Source organism: Manis pentadactyla, chromosome 12 (genome assembly GCF_030020395.1).
Source record: "Manis pentadactyla isolate mManPen7 chromosome 12, mManPen7.hap1, whole genome shotgun sequence".
NCBI classification, from domain to species: Eukaryota; Metazoa; Chordata; class Mammalia; order Pholidota; family Manidae; genus Manis; species Manis pentadactyla.
In genome coordinates, this window is record NC_080030.1 from 2,577,001 (window position 1) to 2,602,091 (window position 25,091).

A 25,091-nucleotide genomic window follows, 5' to 3' on the forward strand; every position below is an offset into this window, starting at 1 on the left:
AACAGGCTCCAGGGCAGGCCAGGGGACAGTGTGCAGGGCATGGCTGACCTCACCCCCAACCCCTGTATCTGTCACAGGCGGTGAACCTGCACCCCAGAGGCCCCATCCTCTCCACCTGTCGGTCACGGTCACTCTGGAGGGATGCCCTTGCAGGCAGGGCAGTATTTCCCACGCTCCTCTGGTCAGCCCAGTTCAGCGCACTTAAGACAGAGGAGTAAACACAGGCAGGCCCGGGAGGGGCACTCACTGTGGAGCAGGACCTGCAGACAGAGGGACGCAGGGAGGGACCGATGCCCAGCTGCCCACCGGGGGCCCGCCCTTCTCCTGCAGAGACCCTGCCTGGGCCTCTGCTCTGCTCTCACCTTCTGGAGTCTCTGGACAAGGGGCTTACACTTTCAGTTCGCTGCTGCAAATTAATTCAGGGGCCTCCCCGTCCACACTGTTGACATCAGGCCTGGTCATTCTCTGGGGAGGCATCGTGGGCATCCTAGGGGGTGAGCTGCACCCCAGCCCCCGCCCCCTCGATGCCTGGAGCACTCCCGGTCATGAGTGCCACAGATGTCCCCAGACACCACCCAGTGTCCCCTGGGGACAGAATTGCCTATTTGAGAGCCACCGGCCTGGACCAGGACCTGGGCTCTTTCAGGGAGGCCCAGCTGACCGACTGTCAGGACCAGAGCCCGGACTGGCCACCGCAGCTCCGACCCTGCCTTGGGGATCTCAAGCCTTGGGCCCCCACCAGCCTGATAAAGAGCACGAGTAGGGCCATCCTGCAGGACACTGGCCGTCACACCCCAGGGCTGTCCACGCCTGCCTGTCACCTCCAGCCCTGCAGGACCAGGCCTCAGGCCTGCAGCAGCTCCCCAGGTCCCACCTCCAGGGAACCCTGCCCCCCGAGCCGCTGCCTTCTGCTTGCAGTTTCCTCACCATCCCTCGGGGGCCAACGTGGACGTCCCCTCCCCAGAGACCCTCCTGCAGTCTCTCTTGGCCCCTGCCCGTCTCCTCAGGTCCCGGCACCCACGACCGTCCCCGGTGTGTGCCGGGCGCAGGGGCAGCACTTACTGGCTGGCCTGACTATAAAGCTCTGTCCCACCCACCTGGCGTCTGGCACCCGGCGCCCAGGGCAGGGGCCCTGGTCACCCTCTGATGGTGGTCCTGGCTCTCAACCCACATCTCTTCCCTTCTGGCCTACATTTTCAAATGATGTTTTTATTTGGAATCACTGGGGATTTGCAAAAAAGTTGCAGACGTGGAGGGAGTTTGTTCACTCCCCATCCACACCCTGGCAGGGGCATCACCTGTCCCAGCAGAGAAGGTTGACGCAGAGCGCTGGCCTCTGGAGTCACCGCTCCCGCCCCAGGACCCACCCAGTGCTTGTCCCCAGGCTCCGTGGTCACCTCCTCTGCAGGCCTGAGCTCTTCCTCATCATCTTCTCAAGGGTTCTTTGCTGATTTTGGAAAACATGGTTACTTACCATTTTAAAAGTCATTTGAAGTTTACTATTGTTATTTCTAAATGGTCAATAAATATTTAAGATTTTTCTCAGTTTTAATTTTGAATCCAGTGACTTCGAATAAATATAACCTAACCCGTGTACAACAGAAGCTCTTTGGAATCCTCAGGACCAGAGAGTTTGAGAACCACTGTCTGAAAGCAGAGGATAGAGAATTGTGGCCTTGGGGCCATATCTGGCCCTCCCTTTGTTTTGTAAATAAAGTTTTATTGGCACAGGACCCTGTAGATTTGTATTGTCTCCGGGGCCTTCTGAATTTCAAGGGCAATGCTCAATAGTTATGACAATGACGTCTGGCTCGCAAACATTAAAATATTTACAGTATGGCCTTTTACAGAGAAAGTTTGCTGCTCTGGGTCAAGATTACAGCAAGCTCGTAGCATGTGCTTGTTTACAATCAGACCAAAACCCAATCAGGATGTAGGGCCCCCCTAGACATCACACCACTGAAATGTCCAAACATCTTTTAAAAGCAAACACCACCATGAAACATTTTTCTGCCACGAAAAGGAGTGGAGCCCTGCCACATGCTACACCAGGACGGACCCTGAACACAGTGCCCAGCGAGATGCCAGACACACAAGGCCACATGGTGTGCAACCCCATTTCTGTGGCACATCCACAACAGGCGGATCCACAGACAGAACAGAACGTGGGTTCCTGGGTGCCAGGGGGGAGGGGCTTAGGAAGGGGTGCAGGGACTGCTCATGGGGTCAGGACTGCTTTTTGGGGTGATGGAATAAATGTTCTGGAAATAGATAATGCAATAGTTGTACAACTGTGTAAATGTCCAGGAACCCACATTCTTAATAAGAAAAGACTAGGACACAGACATACGCCGTGGGATGACCATGCAGGGACACTGGGAAACGGTGGCCATCTGCACACCCGCGAGAGAGGCCCTGGCAGGTGCACTGAGCTCAGACCCCCAGCCTCCAGATCCAGGAGATAACATCCTCCCGTCGTCTAAGCCATCCCATCTGTAGGACTTTGCTACAAGCAGCTGGAGCAGACTAACACAGTGACCTCATTTGGAAGTAAGGTCTTCAAAGATGTAATTAAATTAAATTACCATGAGTTTATGCCAGATGAGGCACCCTTACCGACCAGAGAACACAGAAACCCAGACATGTGGAGAAGCCACATGATGGACGCAGAGACTGCAGGGAGGCAGCCACAAGCCCAGGACGGTGGGAGCCGCAGAGGCGGGGGTGGGCAGGAAGGTCCCCCTCCTGGAGCCTCGAGAAGGAGCACAGCCCTACCACACCTTGATTTCAGATTTCTGGCCCCAGAATATAAGGGCACAAATTCCTGTGGATGTGGCCCTTTGTTACAGCCACCCCAGGATGCAAATCCCCAGAGGAGCCGCATCCACAGAGACAGAAAGTGGACAGAGGGGCCGGGGGCTGCAGGAAGGGGTGGGGGCTAGTGTCTCATGGGGACGGAGCTTCTATCCTGGAAGATGGAAAGTTCTGGAGATGCGACAGTGGCAATGGCTGTACGGCAGTGTGAGTGCGCTTCACGCCCTAAGCTGTGCACTCAGAAATGGTTAAGATACTGAATTTCAAGTCATACCACAATTTTAAAAAATAAATAAACACACTCCAAACGCTCACACAACCTCATCTCTGTCCTGGTTTTGCCATGCATGGAGCAATGCAGAGCAATGCAGCCCATGTGCACACATGGTGACCTGGGGCCTCAGGACACAGGTGACCACTCCCAGCGGGCACCTCCGCCGGGTCCCCCCCAGGAGAGCTGAGCAAATCAGTCCCCTGGGAAGGGAGCCGAAGCCAGGTCAGTCAGCCCTCCTGGACAGCTCCCTGGTGGGGGGCAGAAGGGCAGGCAAGGCAGCCTGGCGCCTCTGGCCACCCCGCCGTCTCTCAGGTGATGGCTGAGCTTGGGGAGGCCCACTCCGGGACCCAAAGACAGAAACACGGTCAGCTCGGAGCACAGGACCGCGGCCCTGGCTGGCCTGCAGAGGGATCTACAGCACTGGCCCCTGGCTGTCACCCCCCAGTGACAGGTCCTGTCCCTGGGGTCCTGCCTCTCTCTCACTGGTGGTCAAGGGGAAGGGCGCTGGGGCCGGGAGCCAGGGTCCAGGCCTGGGTCGCTCACTCTAACCCAGCGTGTCCTGGACACCAGGGAAGCTGCATGAATGCTGGTGTCTGTGGGAAGAAGGGAGGCTGAGTCTGTTGAGGGGAGGGGTGCAGGGCAGGGTGAGGGGCCTTGGTGAGGACACCCATACACAGCCTGCTCACCTGCTCCTTGCAATGACCCTGGGCATCTGGGGCATAACACCCCAATTTTAGCAAAGGGAAACTGAGGGTGGGGCAGGGGTCTGCCTCAAACCCAGGAGGTGCCGAGAAGGATGCAGGTTCCCAGGCCCATGCCTGCCCCCAAACTGGCCTGGCTACAGCACTGTGGAAGCAGCCTGAAGCCTGCTGGACCTCTGCCCACCGCTGCTGGGGGCCACGGGGGCAACCTCACATTCTTTGGGCCTCAGTTTCCTAATCTTGAAAACAAGGAGGCCCAGGGACCGCTGCTGCAGGTGGGGCTGTAACCCTCTATGGCTCCCTACCACCCTGGGGATAAAGCACAGTGTCTGCCCTTGGCCTCCTCGCTGCTGCTCCCTTGCCCAGTGCCCATGGCCCTGGTGCCAGCCTCTGCTCCTGTGCACACACAGTTCTTGCCACCTGGAGGACCCCCTGCCCCCAGTCAGCCCGGGAGCACTGTCAACCTCTGCCCAGATGTCACTTCCTCCAGGAAGGCCTCCATGAGCCCCCTGGTGAGCAGGTGCTCTGTCAGGCAGTGTTGTCACCTTCATTTCATTCACCCAGCATCTCTGCTAGGGCGATCGTGCCCCCAGGGGACAGTGGGTGATGTCTGAGGACCTGTGTCATTGTCACAATGGGGGTGCTCCTGGGCTGCTACCCCCCCCCCACAGTGCCCAGGACGGCCCCGAAAGACCACCCGCCCACTATCCACGGGCCGAGGAACCAGCCTGTTCGCCCCCGCACAGGGATGCAGGAGGCCTAGTGATGGCAGGGCAGCAGCACGCGGAGCCCCAGGCCCCAGGCCTGGCTGCCGCCTCTCCTCCCAGGTACTCTGCCTGTCTGTCCCCACACCTGTGGCCTGGCTCTGTCAAGGACCCTGCAGCTGGCAGCCCGGGTGCTAGGAACACCGCCCGGGCCTCGTCTTGTCCCCATTCAAGCGTGTCCCCCGGGGCCAGAGGGGCCCAGCTGCGAGAGCCCACCTCTCCCGCAAGCGGAGCTCTGAATCAGCCAGAGCCTCAGTCAGGGCCAAGGACGGCGTGTCGTGTTCCGGGAGGCTAATGCGCTCAGACTGCAGCCCAGTGGTGACTCAGCTGGGAACTGCACGTGACGGGCACTCCCTCTGGGGTTCCATTCACCATCCCTGACGTGGCACCAGTCCGGGGCACAGCTGAGCTCTGTCCGGTCCTCACTCTTTCCTTCCTCCACCACCTGCTGAACACAGAGAGGGGCCCGGACGAGGTCCCCAGCCCCAAGGACCGCAGGTCTGGCCCGGGCAGCGGAGGAACCGGACTGGAGAACACACACACCGTGTGGCCCTGGGCAAGTGAGCCTGGCCTCTCTCTGCTCTTGTCTTCTCGTCTGTGACATGGAGATGACTATCGAATTGGCCGGGTGGCAGTGAGTTTCTTTTAGAAAGAGTGTGTGTGAAGCCAACACAGTGGGTGTACCAGTCAGCTAAGTGGCTGCGTGACAAACTGCCACAAACTTATTAGAGGTTCAAAACAACACTCATTTGTGGCCCCAGAGTTTCTGTGGGTTTCTCTTCCTATGACTACCTGGGGGCAACTCAGGGCCTCATAAGCCTAAAATCGAGGGGCTGGCGGGCAGAGCTCTCACCTGGAACTTGGGGTCTCCTTCTGCGCTGGGTCGAGCGGCCGGCAGAGCCGCCTCCCTGCAGCCTTAGGGCCGAGGTGCCCATGCGCCCGCTGGACGTGGCTGTCTGCCTTCTCTGAGGCCAGGAAGAAGCCCAACTGCTGCCTCCCTCCCTCCCTCTCGCGCTCAGTAAGAGGGACACGGACGCATCACGTCACCCACTGCTGCTGTCAGGTAGTCGGCGTTACGTACGTCCACGCCACTGTGTGACGGAGCTCCAGGGCTTTCCAGCTTACATATGGAAACACCCGCAAAGAGCACTCACGTGACCATGAACCGCTCCCCCCGCCCCTGGCACCCGCCATTCTGCTTCCTGTCTCCAGGGACACGAGTCCTCCGGACACTCCGGCTCGGTCCCGGGCTCCCCTGTTTATTAGGCCAGGCCCATCAGGCACTCTCCTTTTTGATTAACTCTAAGTCAGCTGAGTAGGGGTCTTCCTTACATCTGCAGTAACACATCGGCCTAACGGTGGACGTGGTGTCCCATCTACTCACAGGGCCTGCCCACACTCCAGAGCGGGGGTTACAGAGGGCGTGGACACCAGGGTCAGGGACCGTGGGCACCATCATGAACGCTGACAGTGTGGGAGGCGTGGAAGAAGCAGCAGAGAACTCTGGGAAAAGTGAGGGAGGCTTTATCTGAACAAGAGGATTCCAGGCAGGTCCCCGGAGGTTAGGCAGGATGGGCAGGGAGGAGGAGGAGGGTTTTCTCGCCTGGAAAGAACCGGAGGCCCTCCCAGTCATCCATCCCTTCTGGGGCGGATGGGACAGCGGCCCCACCTCCATGTGTAAAGGTCAGGCGAGTTGCCTCGGGTGCCCATGCAGGTGGGGGGCACTTGGATCTGAACCTGGGCCCTCTTGTGCTGGTGGCCCCACAAACGGGTCCAGCCATGGACAGACTTGCCGGAAGGGCTGGCTGCCCACGAGGTGGCACACGAGGCCCCATGGTGGTGGGAGAAGAGGAGGGAGTGCTGCCCCGAACACCGCACACGGAGCGCACGGAGCCACCGAGGGTTAGACTGCTTTGCTCCCCGCGCCCTCCCAGGCCCACACACAAGCTCTCTTCACCTTACGGACGCACCACGGTCCTGCACACTCATAAGTGAGGTGAAGCCGAGTCCGCACGTGTGATAAAGGCAGGGACTCTGCGCACACACGGCCCGCCTGCCAGCTTCCTGGTTTCTTACTGTAGTTACACGGTGCCGTCCTGGGGGAAGCTGCACAAAGGGTGGTGGGATGGTGCCGTATGATTTTTGCAACTGCCTGTGAATCTGTGAATCATTTGAAAACAAGTTTTTTAAGTTGGGTGAAACCACAAGACCATTTAGGCCTAACCAGGGCAAACCATGCCATGAATTTTCCAGACACCTCCTTTCTCCCCCAGACGACCCCAGAGTCCTGGCAATACTCCAGGCAAGAGGGGGTGGGAGTCAGGAGAGGGCGGAGATGCTGCCTGCCCGGCCCCGTCTGAGCCTCAGCCCTGCCTGGGGACCCGATGACCACGTTCCCTTCTTCCCCCAGGCAGCCAACAGGATGCCAGGAGCCCCTGACTCCAGCCCTGTGGTGAACATGCTGTGCAGGCTGATTTCAGCATATGGACAGAACCTGTGAGTGTGGTAAGCTACCATCGCCCAACCGGGTTATTCTACATGGAAGAAGGGATTGGTACGGCTTGATTATATCCCTAAATCTGTCAGCTTTGGGTTATTCCAAAGGGGAACTCACGTGGTGGGCTTGGCCTGATCAGGCAAGCCTTTCAAAGGTGCAGGGACCTTCCTGAAGTGGGAGACGAGGAGTGGAAGGGCCTACAGAGGAGACCACGTGGCGAGGACAGGGCCTGCGAGTGGCCTCTTCCCAGCAGCTATGGGAGACAATGAGAAGCACAGCCTGCCACCTGGACCCTGTCTCAGTCGAGGCTCGGGTGAGAACTCAGCCCCGGCCATGCCCAGTGAGACCCTGAGCATAGAGCTCAGCTGCCGTGTGTCCACATTTCTGACCTGCAGAGCCAGGAGCTGACAGACCGGTGTGGTTTAAGCTGCCACATTTGTGGAGACTTGTCACACAGCCGTAGCTAGCTGATACGCTCTCTTCTGTGTTGGCAGAGCAGAGCACCCTGGGGTTTCCAGCCCCTTTCATGATTATCACATGCAAGAAAGGCACCTCTTGCTCAGGAAATCCCAAGGGTCTGGGGAGCTGTGAAGCAGGATCAGAACACATATTTATCATCAATCACAACAGCACGTCTCCCAAAAGTCCCACCGCCAGTAACATCCAAGTGTGGTTTCAGGATCTGAATCTGTAGGGGACACCAGTGGCGATTACAGACAATTGGGGATTTAGCCAAGGGCGTCAGAGACAAGCTCCCAGTGGGCTCTGCATTTGGTGTCCCTGCTCAGGTTTCATCAGGCCGATGGCTCAGGAGCCCCCAGTCCCCAGGGTCTTTCGCCTGCCCTCCACCTGGGCCCTTCCCAGGCCCATACCTTAACCCTCTGTTATATTACCCCCAGTGCTGCACCAGGGCCTTCTGCAGACAGGTACAAACATTTCCCCTGGCAGGGACCGGGCACACAGATGTTGGCGGAAAAAAGCCTGAGGAGGGAGGGAAGGGAAGTGAGAAGCCTAGAACCCACCGGCTCAGAAGGCATCGGGCTGGAGCTCAGAATGGGCTCTGGGAAGATACAGGGACCCCTTCTCCCCACCCCACATGATTCCCTTGCTGGCCTCCATGTGGCTCCCCCGTCCCTCTCCACCTCCTACACTGTCATGTGTGACTGTCGCCCTGCATGTGTTTTGAGTCAAGAGGCAGCAGTGCGATGACTGTCCCCTGAGTGTGCGTGCACATCACCCCCAGCCCTGAGGAAGGCTGACTGTTTAAACGGTTGCCTAGCAACACGCAGCCCTATGGAGGTGGTAGTGTCCATGCCTCGGTTGCCGCTGGGGCTGTTCCAGTCCCCGTTGCCCTGCCCAGTGGGCCCTCTGCCCCAGTGATCTTTGGCATGCACCTCTCCAGGTCTCCATTTCCAAAGAGGTAAAATGAGGTGGCAGCAGGCAACCTACCCATGAAAAGATGAACTGAGAGAGACCTGTGACATGCCTTAGCTGCAGGGTCCGAAAGAGCAGGCTAGTTTCCAGGGGCTTGGGTGGGAATCTCAGTGAGAGCACAGAGAACAAAGAGGGTGATCTCGATTCACCCGAGGAGGCAAGAATCTTGGGGAGCAGGGATTTCTCCCCAACAGCACTGTGGACATTTGGGGCCGGGTCATTCTCTGGGTACTGCGGGGGGTGAGCAGCCAGCCTCCCCGGCCCCCACCCCCTGATGCCAGGAGAAGCCAGGCTGTGATAACCCAGGCGTCCCTAGGTATCACCCAGTGGGCTGCGGGAGGGGCCCCCTCAGTTGGTTTCAGCACAGCACCCCGTAATTATGTATGTACTGTATGTGTTTTCTGGCAGGAAGGCAGCAGCAGCCATGACCTTCCGTGAGCAGACCATTTGAAGGTTCTGACTGCGTATCTTGGCAGTTCTTTCAGGGGAACAGCTTGTCCGTGGAAAGAACTGATAATAATGTGCATTTCAACATCGCGGGACAGACTCAAAGCAGGGCAGCAACGGTGGGGCGGTGGGGACAGAAGGGTGCTCCGGCCTGCAGGCTGGGGCTGGAGTTTGCTCCCATACAAGGGCCACTCTCTCAAGATAAAAGGCTCTGGTAGCGCCTGTAGCAACAATGTTCAAATGCCCTGGAGAACAAGTCGCTCTCAGAAGAACACGCTCTGCCGCTGGGAGGCCCTGGAGTTCTCCCATACTCTGTGCACCAGCAAGAAGGCTGGCAAAGCACTTGCCCTGGCCCAGGGTCCTCCCCGCTGAGGCCCTGCCAACATCAGGGGGTCATTCTCTGCAGAGCCGTCCTGGGTGCTGTGGGGGTGAGCAGCAGCCCTGGCCTCACCCACTGGAAGCCAGGTGCTCCCCATTCGTGACAATCGCAATGTCCCCAGACATCACCCAGTGTCTCCTGGGGGCAAGGTGACCCTCAATTAGGAATCACAGATTTAGCCCAATATATATAAAATAGCGTTTCCACTGTGGCCGTTTCAGGCACTCAGCTGCCTGTGGCTGGCAGCTGCCATACGGGAACTCACAGCAGCTCTGGGCACTGAGCTCAGCTCCAAGACAGTGTCAGGTCCAGAAGGGCAGCGGGCATCACTGCAGCACGGGTGGCCCAAGCCCAGCGCCTCCCAAGGTGCCGGCCACTGCACTCAGCACGCTGGGGGGCCACGCGTCCTTACAAAGCCCTCCGCACGGCTGCCACGCTGGAGGGACCCTCACTTGCCCCTCCGTGAGGCATCAGCTGGCTGTGGTCCCGGCCCTCCCAGAGCTTCCAGTGAGAAGAGCCACCCAGTGGACACAACCATGTCCAAAAACGGTCGGAGAGAGAAACCGTAAGGCAGGTTCTCACCCTGCCCCCAGGGTCACCAGGCAGTGTCTGGGGACATCTGTGGCTGTCCTGCGTGGGGGACTCCTGGAGGAGAGTGGGTGGGGCCAGGGAGGCTGCTCACCCGCTCCAGTGCCCAGGACACCCCCTGAGAGCGAAGTGGCCTCGAAGTCAGCAGAGCTGGGAGAGACTCCACAGTGGGGCTGTGGCTCTCACCAGAATGTCCACTCTGTGAGAGTCCGGCTTTTCCTGGTCCCTGCCTCTCCCCCAGAGCCTGGCCTAGACACATACTCAGAATTCCTTGCTAGGAGAAGGAACGACATCTTTGGGAGGGTCACTGGTGAGGAGTAACTGCCCGCCACCAGTCCCCACGCGCAGAGGCACCAGGTCTGTGAGGTGAGGAGGTGGTGTGTTGGGGGTGGTGGATCTCAGGACAGGGCGGCCATGGTACTCTACGTGCTGAACCAGAACGTCCCGGAGAACAGGGATGGGCATCCGCAGGTTTCCAAAGCCCAAGGACTTGGCTGCAAACAGCTGGGGCGCCCACCAGCATCTCCACCCCGACCCGGCTCAAGGCCACTGTGCCGAGACCCCGTGGGCCTGCTCTGCCCCCTAGTGGCCACTCTGGGAAGCCCGCACTCTCTAAGGTCCCCGGGCTCAGCGCCCCAGGAGCAAACGCCCAAACTCCTGGTCATCTTCTAGCCTTGGCGTCTGCAGGAAATCAGAGCGGCAGATCGGACTGCTGGTTCTGCTGCCAAGACAGGTGTTGGTGGCCCTCGCTTGGCGATACCCCCGCCGCTCAGGGATGGGAAACCCTAGCCCAAGTTTGCATGCCTGGTACGCCTACAGGATGTGCTCAACAAAGTGGCTGTTAAATGAAGAAATAATCAGGGAAAACTTGGCACTTCTCCCCTTCGAGGAGCTCCTACAAGGAGCGGGTAACACAGAACCCTGCAAGATCTGCCCACGGTGTGCCCGCTCCCCAGACAGCTCAGTCCAAGTCCCTCCAAGGGGGTCTCTCCTCTGCGTCACATCGCCAGGTGTCCCCTGGGGGCGGGGGTCAGACTTAGCCCCAGTTAAGTTTCAAATGGCTTGAAGATTTAAGTGGAAAATAGGCAATCCAAACGAATGCAGGCGAGTTGTTTATTTCTTTAATCTTGACGTTTGGAAGAATGCGACACAAAACACGAAGGAGAACACTGGGGTACTCAACACATTTAAAACTCCCTATGCAAGCAGAGTGGAAAGACACGCTCAGAAAAATGTTCACAGCGTATGTGATGGAAACCTGACAGCATAGGAACAGAAATACAAAAACTTCAAGCAAATGTATATGAAGAGTTCAAACAAATCAAGGAGAGAGAGAGAGAGAGAGACCCCACATCAAGGTCAGCAGGGAACACAGCCAGGCCATTTGCAGAAGAAACACCAGGGAGAAAATGCTGAGACCGTGGCTAACCCAGGGGACGCAGACAAAGCGACACGGAGGTTGTCCTGGCCGGCCGGTCGGTGGGGAAATGTGCACTTCTGGAGGTCGCTGCGGCTGAATGTCTCAAACACAACAAAATACCCTGGTTTTCATGTGTGCGCACACATGTGCTCTCTCTCTCTCACACACACACACACACACACACACACACGCAGCAAACCCATTTATGAGAATTTACCCCAAATGATAACCAGCCAAGGATGTACAAAGTTTGCCTGAGGACATTCATCCATCCCAGAGCACAGCAAAAAATAAATAGAAAGAAAGAAAAACAGGAAAGGAAAATAAACACCGAGAAAGCCCACCAATAGACCAGTTCAATTATAAAATTATTTCAAAAGAAATAAATGATAATTGGCCTACAGCATGCAATGTTAAGCCAGCGTCAGGAAAGAGGATGGAAATGCAGGTTTGAGGATGAGGGAAGATATGCAGCAGGTCAAATAAGCACATTAATGAGAAATCTACTTTTCTAAGATCACGTGAGTGGACATCATTCACAGAGAGGCTGGGGGCGAGCGCTCACCAGGGTGTCCACAGCAGTCACTGCTGGGTGGGTGCACCCGCCCTGCCTCCACTGCATCTGCGTTTGCATTTCTCTTTACAGGGAGTCAGCCTGGCACTGACGATGAAGAGGACGGATGAGCTGGGTGTACTTGTCTCATGTGCCACACAGATGCACACTCGCTGCCGCAACCTGGCGCCCCCACTGGTGGTTCTCCAAACTCCCCCTTCCGCTTGGCAGCTTTGTGCAACAGAGTTAACGATTTAATCGGTCTTGGACCCAGGCTGAGCGTAAACAAGCCAGCCAGACACCAGGACTAGCTCAGCTCTTGGTCTCCGTGCTCGCAGACAGCCTCTCTCCCGAGCCCAGCTAAAATACATCTATTTTAACTTTATTGAGGAATGCTTTGTATGTCACACAATTCACCGGTTTGAAGTGCATGACTCAGAGATTCCTTAGTAAGCTTGTTGAGCTGTGTCACAGCTTTGGACCCTTCCCTTCGCCCTGCCCCCCGAAGATTCCTCATGTCCCCATTCCCACCCCAGTGCCTGGCAGCTGCCAGTCACCTTTCTGTTCCTGTAGATTTGTCTTTTCTGGAAACTTCATCCAAATGGAATCATACAATGTGTCATCTTGGGGGGTCTGCCTTCTCTCCTAACGTTTCTTTCTCTTAAACACACGTGCATAGACAGTTGAAATATTCAACATCATAAAGATATTAAATCCCCTCAAGTTCATTGATAAATCAAATGCAATCCCAATCCAAGATCCAGCAGAATTCCTGTTAGATAGCAGTGTGTTCTAAAGACTGCATGGAAGAGAGTCCCACGCGAGTAGCCAAGACACTTGGGAGTAAGGAGACAGAGTGGGGCTTCGCCCGCCAGGCAGAAAACCAAGCAGGGTCCCAGCGAACGAGACAGGCAGGCCATGGCACAGAGGTATCTCTAGCAATCTCTAACTTATTTTCACATTATATCGTCTTCCTATGTTATAAAAGCCACTAGAAATCCTTTTGGGAATAAGACCAGAGATACACAGACAGATACGAGTTAAGAGACCAGGGGCTGAGCCTCAGCTCTGCTTCTAACTTGTTAAAGAAGCATCTCCTGACGCCGCAGCAACATGTGCCGTGTATTTACCACGTCCAGCCACTTAGCCTGCTCTTGGACTGGTTACCAGCCGGCTATGGACGCATCACCATCCCGCGAACAGGAAATGGGGTGAAAGGCCACGGCACCCTAGTGAAGCCTCTCTTGGGTGCAAGAGCTGCCTTCACGGACAGCCAAACCTCCAAACTGTCACCCCGGCTCCGAACAGCCAACCAAACGCAGCCACATGAACCAAACATGGAGAAAAGAAAAGTAACGCCACACACAGACCTGTGCACAAGGCCCCGTCGTCTGCAGTGCCGAGATTCAGGAACCAAAGTCCACTCCCTGGAAGAAAAACACAGCACTTTAATTGAGAATCACTTGGCCAGATATACCACACATAAAAAAGGGTCGGCCACTCATGACGGGACGACCGTGAAGACCATTTGGGAGTCCAGCCCTTAGGTTACTTTGCCACACGTCAGACACAGCACCATGACACAAGGCTCCCTGGGGGATGGGGAGGAAACTGAGTCAACCCCCAGGGCCATGTGCCTGCAGGGTAACCACCTCAGCCGGGTTTGTCTGAGCTGGGACAGTTAAGACGCAAGGTACAGTCCTGGATGGGGTCCTGGGAAGAAAAGGGATGCAAGGGGAAACCTGGCAAATCGGAATAGAGTGGAGCTGAGTTCACAGAAATGCACCTCGTCTGTCTCTGGGTTGGCACACATGCACTGTGGCTACAGAAGACGTGACCACGGGGGAAATTGGGTGGCAGGCAGATGGGAAGTCTCTTTGAAGCTCTTCAAAAATTGAAAGTGTATTTAAAAAGTAACTTGATATAAAAGTTTAAAAGCTGGTTCCCTTTCTCCAAATTTTAGGTTGATCTGTTGTCAATAAAGGGCCAAGATGGAGATGAAATCCCCACCGCGACCTGCAGGTGGCACCACTGCCTCAGGAATGTCCCAAATGCCCGTTGGCATCCTGGCACTGCTGATTCTAACCTAGCAGGCTCTGCTCCACCAGGCCCGCCTGCCACTTAGGACGGAAGCTGCTCCAAGCGCTCAGGTGAGACAAGTGCCCTGGGCAGCCCAGCCAGGTGGGCAGCAGTGGGCGGCAGCAAGAATGAGAGGTGAAAGGGCTGGAGCAACATGCCCAAGCATCTGGAAGCTGAGACATGCCCCCACCTTGCAGGGACTGTCTACGTACATGACCCTTCAACTTTTTATTTTTGAATCACTAAAGACTCACAAGAAGTTACAAAACTAGTACAGAGGGACCCACATCAACCTTCACTCAGCTTCACTGATGGTGGTTCCTTACACAATTAGGAGACATTATCAAAACCAGGAAACACAGAGCCCTAGGTGTCCTTTTTTTTTAGTTTTGTTGAGATATCATTTTCAACCACACAATTCACCCAAAGCCCACAATTCAATTTTAGCATATTCATAAAGTTGTGCACCCATCAGCACAACCAACTTGAGGGCATGCCCCTAACCCCTAAGGGAAACTCCATCCCGTACCCTTGAGCAGCCGCCAGCACCCATGGGTCCACGTTCCGTCTGGAGTCGCCCGCTGTGGGTGTGTCACAGGAATGGGGTCACACGCCATGTGGCCTGTGTGTCTGGCGTCTCACTGAGCACCGTGTGCTCAGGGTCATCCGTGCGGTAGTGCATATCAGAGCGTCATTCCTTTTCATGACCAAATAACACCCCAGCATGTAGGTGACCCACATGCTTCTCCATCGATCCACTGACGGACATTTGGGGCGTGCCCATCTGTGGGCCATGTGTGAACTGTGCCGCTGAGGACTTGCATTGTGTCTCACGATCCATTTTTAAGACGGTTTCTCACTCTGCCCTCACATCCACCACCTAAAAATCCCCCCACCCCAGCCCCCTAACGCCAGCTGCTGGCTGAGCTCTTGGACTTGGACTTGAGCAGTGAGGTGACTGCCACCCCAGCGTCGGTCCCGGACCAGCTCAGGCTGGAGCAGGAAGCAGCATGCACGAACCCCAGCCCCGCAGCCCTGCCCCCAGGCTGCCAGTCACACCAACTGGTGCCAGGCTGTCCCCGTGACCTTCACGCGGCTCACTCACCCAGACAAAAATGCTGGGCTTTCGCTCTCCCAGTCAGGGTGAACCCTGAGGAAGTGGGGCCTGCTACAGAATTTGGAGAGCCGGGAGCAAAATAAAACTGTGCATCCCTTTGTTCAGAAATGAGCACACGTTTCAGGCCACGATGGAACAGTCCTGGAGTGCCAGGCCTGCTCGCCCCCCAGAGACCCTTGCCGACAAGGCAAGTAGATGACCTCGGGCCAGACAAGGAGAACTCCAGACGGGAAGTGCTAAGAGCCGTGAGGAGAAAGAAATCACGCCGGGGAACAGACGGCATCCACAGGAGTGGTGATCAGGGACACCACCACGGAAGACCTGTCATTGCCCACCCTCGTCCTGGGCAGCACTACTTATAACCCATGACCCTTGTCTTGTCCACATGCCTTCTTTTTCTTTCTCTTTTCTTAAAAACTGAGATATAAGTCGCATGCCATAAAATTCACCCTTTTAAAAGTGTCCAATTCGGTGGTTTTTAGGATAGTCACAAGGTTGTGCGACCATTGCACTAATTCCGGGACAATGTCCCTGTCCCCCGAGGAGACCTGGTGCCCAGCACACAGCTCAAAGCTGAGCCTCCCGGGACAGGCAAGATCCAATGTGGCGGGGAAGGCATCAGTCTGCTTGTGGGTCGGATGCCATTCACGGGGCCCAGCCCACAGCAAGCGCTCCATACTTATCAGGATTGTGTGCAATCCCGTTGGTGCTAAGGGAACAGGCTGCAGGGTTGAGAGGTTCGGGGGGAGACCAGGAGGGCCCCACAGAGCTGGGTGATGTTGGGGCAGCTCCCACCGGAGCCTCGCCTGGGCCTGGGAGGCGGCACCCTGGGGCCCCACTGCGGTCCCGCAGGACGGGCACAGGGGAGCAGGCTTGGCCTGCAGTGAGTCCAGTAACACGCCTCGTCTCAGCTGCAGGCTTCAGATGTGTCATTTGTCACCTTGAAGGAAGATGAAATATCAGGGCTCTCTAACCAAGAGCAGCAAAGGGTTTTCCACCGGCACTCTCCTGGTGGTGCCCACTTTCCCTGGTTAATTAGGAAAGGGCCCCACAAATCTGACGGATAAATGTCTCTAAGTGGTGGGTCCTGGGCAGGGACACGGGTGGCTGATCGGACAACAGCCCTAACAGAGTCAGCCCCAAGCCCCCTCCCTCAGATCGCTCCCAGATCCCGTTTGACATGAGGGAAGCACATTCCGGCAGAGAGCAGCCTGCTTCTGCAAGATGGCGCTGAGCAGAGGACAGCCTCTGCCTCCTTCTCCCGCCAAGGCTCTGAGCACTTCGGCCTGACCCTCGCCCTGCTCCTGTAGCTGCCCCTCCCCTTTGCTGGCATGAGGCTCCCAGGAAGGCCCCTCTTCCTCCCTTTGTTGCAATGCTGCAAGGAGGGCAGAGGGGTGACAGGAGCTGAAGTGAGCAAGTGACAACCAAAACGGTTCCAGAAAACCCAATTCTACCCAGAATGCCCTGGGAGTGATCCGTGCTCAAAACTCCAGGGGCTAATTCTTGCTGAAATCACCAAATCCTCTTGAAACAGCATCTCATGATGGCAGGTGGTGTGCCTTTTTTTGGGGTGGGGGAGGCAGAATGGTGCAGCTAGGCAAGTAAATTAAGGCCCAGTCTTCATTTCCACAAATAAGTGCACCTGCTGCAGTAGCCAGCCTTCAGAGACCCTGCCTCCTGACAGCCGCGCCTTTGTGGAGCCTCCTTCCACTCTGCTTTAGACAGGCCGTGTGACCAATTGGATGTGGCGGAAGTGGTAGCGTGGCACATCCGAGACTAAGTCATACAAGACCTGCGGCTTCCGCTTGCTCTCTCTGGGATCATCTGCTTGGGGACGAAGCCAGCTGCCCCACCGCAAGGACACCTGAGCACTGCTGTGGAGAGGCCCTGGCGCAGGGGAACAGAGGAGGGCCCCAGACTTCAGACAAGGCAGCCCCAGAAGACACTGCTCTGCAGCCTCCTGAGAGATTCTGAGCTGGAACCACCCAGTTGGGCTGCTTCCAAACTCCCCGCCCATAGATTCTGAGATAATTAATGCTTGTTGTTTGAAGTTTTGGGGGGTGATTTGTTACACAGCAATAGATAACTGATACATCAGCCATCTGGGCTGATTCCCCTGACATCTCCATGTGGACGTTTAGTCAACGTTGCATTTTTCTAATAGAAAACACCAAGTGGCCGGGTTTCTTCGTTTCTCGTTTTCCCAGGATCTATAGGCCTAATAACTGGGAGAGACCCAAGAACCCAACAGGACACAGTCAATTCCATGAGAGAGGGCGGTAGGACAACTCGGGTGAGAAAATGAAGTCTCAGGGCCTTCACAAATCATCAGGACCTGTACTGAATGCCAGCACATGGTTTCCAAAACTGAACAAATCAACTGATTTTACCTGTCTCCCTCTAAAGCAGACCTCTCACCTCTCCCCATAGGTGCCACTAACACTGGACTGGATCACTCTTTGGGGTGAGCACTGTGGGGGGCTGGGCAGCATCCCATGAGCACTCCCACAAGCATCCCCAGGCATCTCCCAGCATCCCCGGGGGGCCGGATTCCGCCAGTTGAGAAGCACGTCCCCCAGAGGCAGGGACTACCAGGGACCCAGCATTTGGCAACAGGCAAATCTGCCCCTGCCCAGGCCACAGTTCCCTCGTCTGGGGACCAAGTGGGCAGCCCCGGGATGTCTGAGCCCCCTTACCTCCCACACTGACATCCCGCCAGCATGTGGCAGGCACGCCTGCCTCACTGGAGGCTGGATATAGAAATGCAGTGCTGTCCTTTATGCGCTCAGTCTTCACTCATCACCACAGCAACCATCTAAATATGTCACCCTGACAAGCCGCTGAGTGCAAATGAAGGGGGAAGAGAAGCCTGGGGGATGGGGCTGAGGGGAGGCGATGCAAGGCTGACGCTGAACAGGCCCCATCACAGCCCTAATCAGACAGGGCTGAAGGGCACCGCGTGCGTGACGTCAGGGGTTGAAGGTCACTGGGAGCCCAGCACTGGAGCCCAGCCCAGAATGCTGGTGCCCTCAGGCCCGCCCCTGCACCTCAGAGGCCCTCCCAGCCCTCCTCTGTGTAACAGGGGGCCACCCTGGTTCATACTGGCCATCGGGGGTTTATTCTGCTATGTAATGTGATAGATTTGACTCAATTTTTTCCCCAATAATTAACTGAGGGCCTCTACCCACCCGCACTGCAGACATAGGCACAGGTCATCCTCTGGGGGGTGTCCAGGCATGGTGGGGGGAGCGGCACCCCTGGCCCCCACCGCCTCAGTGCCAGGAGCACCCTCCGGGAGACAACCACAGACATTCCCAGACACCACCCAGCATCCCCGGGGGACAGGATCACCCCCTGGGCAGCGACTGGTGCACACACCCCACCTGGAACTGGGAAGAGGCCAACTTCTGACACACAAAAGGAAGAAAATGTGTACAAATGGAGTTCTTTTACCACTCAGAGTGAAAATAGCTATGCTAAGACCCACAGAAGGGGGGTGGGCGGGGACATGCATTCTCGCATCTGAGGGGCAGCAGCCCAATGGCACGCTGTCCTGACTTCACAACTTCCCGACCCCTCCATGCCTCAGTTTCTGAATCTGTACCACGGAGATGATGGCAGTACCCACCTCACAGTTCATTTCAGGGATTAAGTAAATGAATACCTATAAAATGCATAAACCAGCGCCTGACATATTGTGGCACTCAACTGCTTTGTTACAATTTATTATGTTATACACCATATATTAAGTTATGTATCATAATTTCTTTACTATATTAGAATTTGCATCAGCTACACTGTTGACAAGACTCGAGACAGCCCAGCAAAGTGTTTATGTGGAAAGGCCAGATGGTAAATATTTTTGGCTTTGAGTCAGATTGTCTCTGCTGCTACTATACAGCTAGGCTGTTGTAGACAAATGGGCGTGCCAATAAAACTTTATTTACAAAAGCAGGTGGCCTGGACTCAGCCGGGGGGCTGTAGTTTGCAACTCCAGAACTAGAAGACAAGTCTATGGAGAAGGTGGTGCTGCGCCAGCCACAAACGCTCTCTGGACACCACCGCAGCGACAGCGGCCTAAACCCGCATCCTGAAATCAGATCCTGGGCGACACAGAACAGCACCAGGCGGCCCCGAGTCCTCCCCCGGCAAAATACCCCAGAGTGTCCCATAACCCAAAACACAACCACAGAGGCGTCAGGAAAGGGCTGTGGCTCTCCTATCACCTTGAAAACTCCACCACCTGTCTTCAGAGTAAATACCTCACCTTTGTCAACAGGCGAGCAAAGCCCGCTGTCAAGGACATGGTGAGCAAGACTGTCACAGAGTTCTAGATAGCACACCGTCATGTGCCACGTCGCCAGCAGTGATACCCCCCACCGTCCATCCCTAGGGTGAGAAACGGCTTCTGCAGACGGGAAGCCCAGGGAATAGTCACAGCCCAGAGGGCCTTGGGGATGGAGTTCCGGGGCAGCAAAAGGGCTTTAGGGAAAAGCTGGAGAAATCCAAAGTATGGAGCTGAGTTGACATATCGATATTGGCTTGTTCAGGGTGACACACGTGCCAGGCTGACGGGGATGCTGCCAGCAGGGCCCAGGGTGTGGGGAACACGGGAACTGCACTGTCGTCCCAGTTTCTCTGTGAATCTAACACTGTTCTGAAACAAAAGGTTTATTTAAAAAGAAACGAAAAGAAGGGGGTGACGACAGGCAATTAGCTACTTATGCCAGAGAAAGCTTTAAAATGTGATTGAGGGAACATTAAGTCCCTGTGACAGTGTCTAATAATGAGATGATTATATAAGACCTAGCAAAGAAAGACGCTAAAAACAGGATATGTTAATTGGCAGGGGAAGTTTGCTCTTATGAAAGGAAGGTGGAGGGAAGAAGAGGCAGGTGCTGAGTGGCTCCCACATCAGCCACTGCGGACCTGACATGGGAGCCACTGATGGAGGAAGCTTCTGGAACATCCCAGGCAGATCGGGCAACAGGTGCATTCACTCGGAAGGCCGCAGCGCCTGGGCCTGAGTGGGGCAGTGGCTTTACAGAGGGAGAGTTCTGGGGTTATAAGAGTGGAACTGTGGACCAGAAATAAAGACAGCTAACATGATGCGGTGCCTGGTCTTTGCAAGTTAACGTACTGGATGCTACGTTACTGGAGTCTCTCCTTGGCCCTACAGACATTCTGCGGGGCCATCCTGGGCACTGTGCGGGGTTGAACAGCACCCTTGGCCCCCAAGCACTCCATGCCAGAAATGTACCAGTCAAGACAACGACAGATGCCCAGTGACCATCATGCTGAAGGAATAAAGGCCACAGAGGCAGCTTCCCTGGGGGTCAGCTGTATTTGGCCCGGTTCTGCCTGGTGCTGGCCAAGGACGCCCACCCGGTTCCCCTCCTCAGCCGGAGGGGCGCCTGCCCCTTCCCGCCCACCAGGCCCACAGCAGCCCGGCTCCCAGGAGGGGGTGCATGCCGGCCCTGCCTTTGAGGCCCCGGTGCGGAGCTGTGCTGTCATCCCCACCTGCTCCTGCGTGGGACGAGCGGAGGCTTGTGCCCTGAGCTCCAGTGCTCGGGGGAGGAGGCATGTGCCCTGACTGCAAGGTCAGCGCTCGGGGGAAACGTGCTGAGAGAGGACAAGTTCACCTTCCCAGGGTCCCAGCTGCCTCCGAGCAGCTGTGCATCCAGTGCTGAGACCCAGAGAATATTCTTTCATCTGAAGGTCACCTCTGTCCCCACCAGCACTGCTGACACGGGACCAGCTGTTCTCTGGGGGCCATCCTGGGCACTGTGGGGACTGAGCAGCACCCCTGGCTCCCTCCCACTCCGTGCCAGGGGCACCCCCAGACTTTACAATGAAAAATGTCCCCAGACTTTGCCCAGTGGTAAATACAGAAACTACTAGCCCCTAAAAGTAACCCCTTGGCAGCGAGGACTTGGCCCAGTGCTCAGAGTCTAAAGCAGGGGGACAAGCAACGCAACACACCAGACTCAGGCCAGGGCGATTGGGACGCCTCCAGCCAATCTCCACCCCGTGGGTTCCAAACGTGTCATTTGCTGGGTTGCTTTTCTTTTCTGCACCCAGCTTACTTCAGGGTCTGACCCTCACCACCTGTATTTTTCCTGTGGTGGCCGTAGCAGATGACCACAGAACTGGGTGGCTTAAACCCACAGAAATGGATCCCGTCCCATCTCTGGAGGCCGGTGGCCCGGGACCGAGGTGCCCCCAGGGCCGGCTCCTTCTGATGGCGGTCTGTACTGTGCTCCCTCCCAGCTGCTGGGCGCCACCGGCAGTCCTTGGGGTCACTGCACTTGTAAACACATCATCCCGACCTCCGCCTCTGTCACCCCGTGGCCTCTGTGTGTCTGTCTTCATGTGGCCTTCTTATAAGGACACCATGAGTTGGATATGGAGCCCACCCTAGTCCTCAGGACTCACTTTAACTAGTTATACCTGCAAACCCCTAATTCCAAAAGAGGCCCCAGGGGTTAGTACTCAATCACATCTTTTTGGGGGACAAAATTCTGCCCACAGCACCACCTCCAGGCCTGCCCTCGTGCCCTCCCAGCCCCACCCCAGGCCCTGGCCCTCCAAGCTCAGCAGGTGCTGGCCTGGAGCCAGCACTCCTGCCCTGCCTCCGTGTACATCTGGCTCTCACCTCCAAGGCCTGGCCCTTGGGTCACCTGCTTCGGCCAGCCTTTTCTGGAGGAAGTTAGGCCCGAGGGTCACCCCTGATCACCCATGGATGCCTGGGAGGGAGCCCCGTGTGGCCCCAGCAGCCAGCCACGGCCTTCCCAGGACCCTACCGTGCCCCCAGGTGCCTTCGCCCTCCTGTATTCCAGCTCTCCCGCCACCTCCTAGAGCAAGGACGGTGTGCTAGGACCCGGCGGGGCATGGAAGCAGCCCCCACGGGGCTGAAGCCCCAGGAAGGGGGCACTGAGTGCCAAGGCCCATCCCAGGGCCATGAGTTTGAGGTGGGCCCCAGGGCAGGCGGGTGACAGCAATGTGAGGCCCTGGAGAGATGACACCTGGCTTGCTGGAAGGGAGCCCTGCTCCAGGCCCAGCCCTGCCATCCCACGGGGGGCGGCCCAGCACCATCAGCCCTTCCAAATATCCTGGGAAGCTGGGAGGTTCTTCATCGTGAAATCTCCTGATGGTTACAGTTGGCAAGAATTCAAGTTTAAACCCACCCAGCTCTGCCTCAGCCAGAAGACCCAGGTCAGCCCTGACAGAGGAAAGCCCTGTGGCCAGCACATGTTCCTGAGGGGCTGTGATGAGAAGGACACCTCACCCCTGCGCGTTCACCCCAAATCCCATAATCCGGTGAGATCCCAGGAAAACACCAGACAGCAGGCCAGGGGCCATCCTGCAGGCTCCTGGCCTATCCTTCACCCTGCACAGGCACAAAGGGCCAGGGAGGTAGGAGAAATCACTGCAGCACAGGGGGTCTAAGGGGACAAACATCACGTGGGGTCCTGGGGCAGAAAAAGGGCACTGGGGGGAAAATAAGGACATGTGAATAAAACGTAGAGTGCAGTTCATCATAACGTGCCAATATTGGTTCAATAACTGTGACCAACACCAACCCAGCCTACGATGTTAGCGACGGGAAACCGGTGGGGGTGCCCGAACTCCACTGCCTCCCCACCTTCCCTGTCAATCCAACCCTACTCCGAGGCAAGTCTGTTTTAAAGAAAAGTCTGCTGGCTGGAAACTAATACGCTGCTATAACCACGCGGCCGTTCACAATAGCCTTACGATTCGCTGTCAAAAAGTCTCTGCCAGTCTTCAAACTCGACGGGTTTGTCTCAAAAGTGACTCTAAGTAGTTATCAGTACACAGCCATGATACTATGTTTTAGAAATTAAAAAACTCCCACGTTGGTTAAGCTCCCAGGCGTCTGGATAGGGTTTAGTCTGTGACCCACCAGACCCAGGTGAGGGGGCGAGGGCACAAATGGTGAGAAGGTCAGGAGCCCCTTGGGGGCATGGGGCCCAGCCCTCCAGGGTACAGAGGGGCACAAAGGTCACTGGCCCCCACAGGCCTCCAAGCCAAGGAGGGCTCGGAAGCCACGTCTGTGGACACCACTCCCAGAAGGAAGAAGTGGCTGCAGCTGCCCGTCTGCACTGGGCCCCAAGGAGCCAGATCCGTGTCGCCCTCTCTTCGACGTGGCTGCAGGTCAGGAGCCATTCCCATTCCATGTCAGATACGGAAAAAGGCTGTTGTTTTTTTAAAAAAGCTGAACACCACCACATAAAACATTGCCAAAGCTAGTAAGAGGAAAAGGAGAACTCAAACTCTAACAACAAAGCTCAAGTGGAACCCAGCGATTCCCACCGAGGGACACTGGGCCATGTCTGGGAACGTCTGTGGCTGCCACACTGGGGAGCTCCCAGCATCAAGCGGGTGGGGGCTAGGGGCGACCCAGTCCTGAGGGCCCCTGAAGGTCCTGACCCACAGAGGAGCATCTTATCAGACGCCCAGCCCTAGATGCCCCAGCACTGCAAGGGGCCCGAAGAGACGGCAGAGATGAGACCAGCACGCTAACTGGCACAAGTCATCCACACTCAAGCGCTCTTAAGAAGATGAATTTTATATATTGCTATGTGTTCCTTTCCTACTCATATATACAATAACAACAACAGTATTATACACAGCAGTAACAGTAGTCTAACTGTGTTGGGGTTCCTGGACCCAATTTTAGTGTGTGTGTGGTGGGGAGGGGGTCTTACCACACACACACTACCAAGCAATTCTCGAACACCAGCAGGATGTCCGAGAACTCAATTCTGACGCTCTCTGCCCAGAGACAGCACCAGATCCCCAGGTGAAGGGCTCCGTCCTACAGGACTGCCCTCCACCCCCCACTCCAGACGCCGGTCGCAAGCCCCAGACTGTTCCCTGTGCTTCTGATCCACGGGCTACAGATTGGAGGTTCCCATGACCTCCCCCTTGGGGTCGATTAATTTGCTAGCATGGCTCCCAGAACTCAGGAAAACACTTCCGCTTACCAATTTAATAAAGGACACTGTAAAGGACACCAGTTAACAGCCAGGTGACGAGAGACACAGGGCAAGGTCCCAAATAAAGGAGCTTCTGCCCTCGCGGAGCTTGGGGCCTGGCTCAGGGGCACAGGGAGGCATTCTGGCTCCCCAAGCATAGAAGTCCTGCCCGACTGAAAAGCAGGATTGAGGGGAGCAGAGAGCAGCAAGCTCTTCTCAGGGGTTCTGTGAGGGCCTCGCTGCACAGTCCTGACTGACTGGCTCACTGGCCACTGGCTGAGGCAGCCCTGGGCCCTTAAGTTTCTCGTGAACATGACAGGACACCCTTTCACCTTTAGGACCCTGCAGTGTTTTCAGAGGCTATGGGTGAGGACCACATATACCTGAGAGATACGTATTTGGTCATATGAATGACCAAATATGTATTTTTTATAACATTATATCGCATATATATACCTGTATATGCAAGAAAAAAAATTCTACAAGAAAATGTCAAAACCATTAACAGTTACCATGGTGAGACTGAGGGGTGGGGAGCTGATTCTTTGTTTCATGCCCAGACGTAAAACCGGAACTCTCATTTGCCACAAGCCTAGTACTTTGATCATTCAAAATTTAATCCTATCAGTCCTGGCTAACATAGTGTAGCGCTATGAAGGAGTTATCTGTCTCCAAACGCCAATACGGCCCAGGTTGAGAAACCCAGGTGTGTGGAAAATACAACTTGAAGAATTGAGCCTGAAGAAGTGACGTGCTAAAGACTTTCCCAGAGACAGAAGGGACAGAAATGGGAAACACGAGAAAGCCTCATGACCCAGAGGGAAAGACAAAGGCAACCATCAGTGCAGGCCAATAGGTCAAACGGAAAGCCTCCCCGGCTGGGGACGGGACGGCACCAAGCGACCCATAAACCCATGCCTGGAAGACTGCAAATCTATGACTATTCCGAGCACACCTCCCTCTGTCTCATCCCGGCCAAACACGCAAAGGCTGGTCTCCAGCTCTCCGTTAACACACCAGGTGAC

The 25,091-nt window shown here is 56.0% G+C and overlaps 1 protein-coding gene and 1 long non-coding RNA gene across 2 annotated transcripts in view; one reads left to right on the forward strand and one right to left on the reverse strand.

Annotated features, from left to right (window-relative positions):
- Positions 1-25,091, reverse strand: part of GNG7 (G protein subunit gamma 7) — a 101,460-nt gene that overhangs the window by 65,560 nt on the left and 10,809 nt on the right. Inside the window, exon 2 of the mRNA XM_036890646.2 lies at positions 13,242-13,298. The gene's annotated coding sequence lies outside the window, so the exon portion shown is untranslated. The remainder of the gene's footprint in view (positions 1-13,241; positions 13,299-25,091) is intronic.
- On the forward strand, positions 4,948-11,638 carry LOC130679986 (uncharacterized). Its single transcript, XR_008992970.1, has 3 exons — positions 4,948-5,187; positions 6,964-7,058; positions 8,893-11,638. It is a non-coding gene; the product is annotated as an uncharacterized LOC130679986 (long non-coding RNA).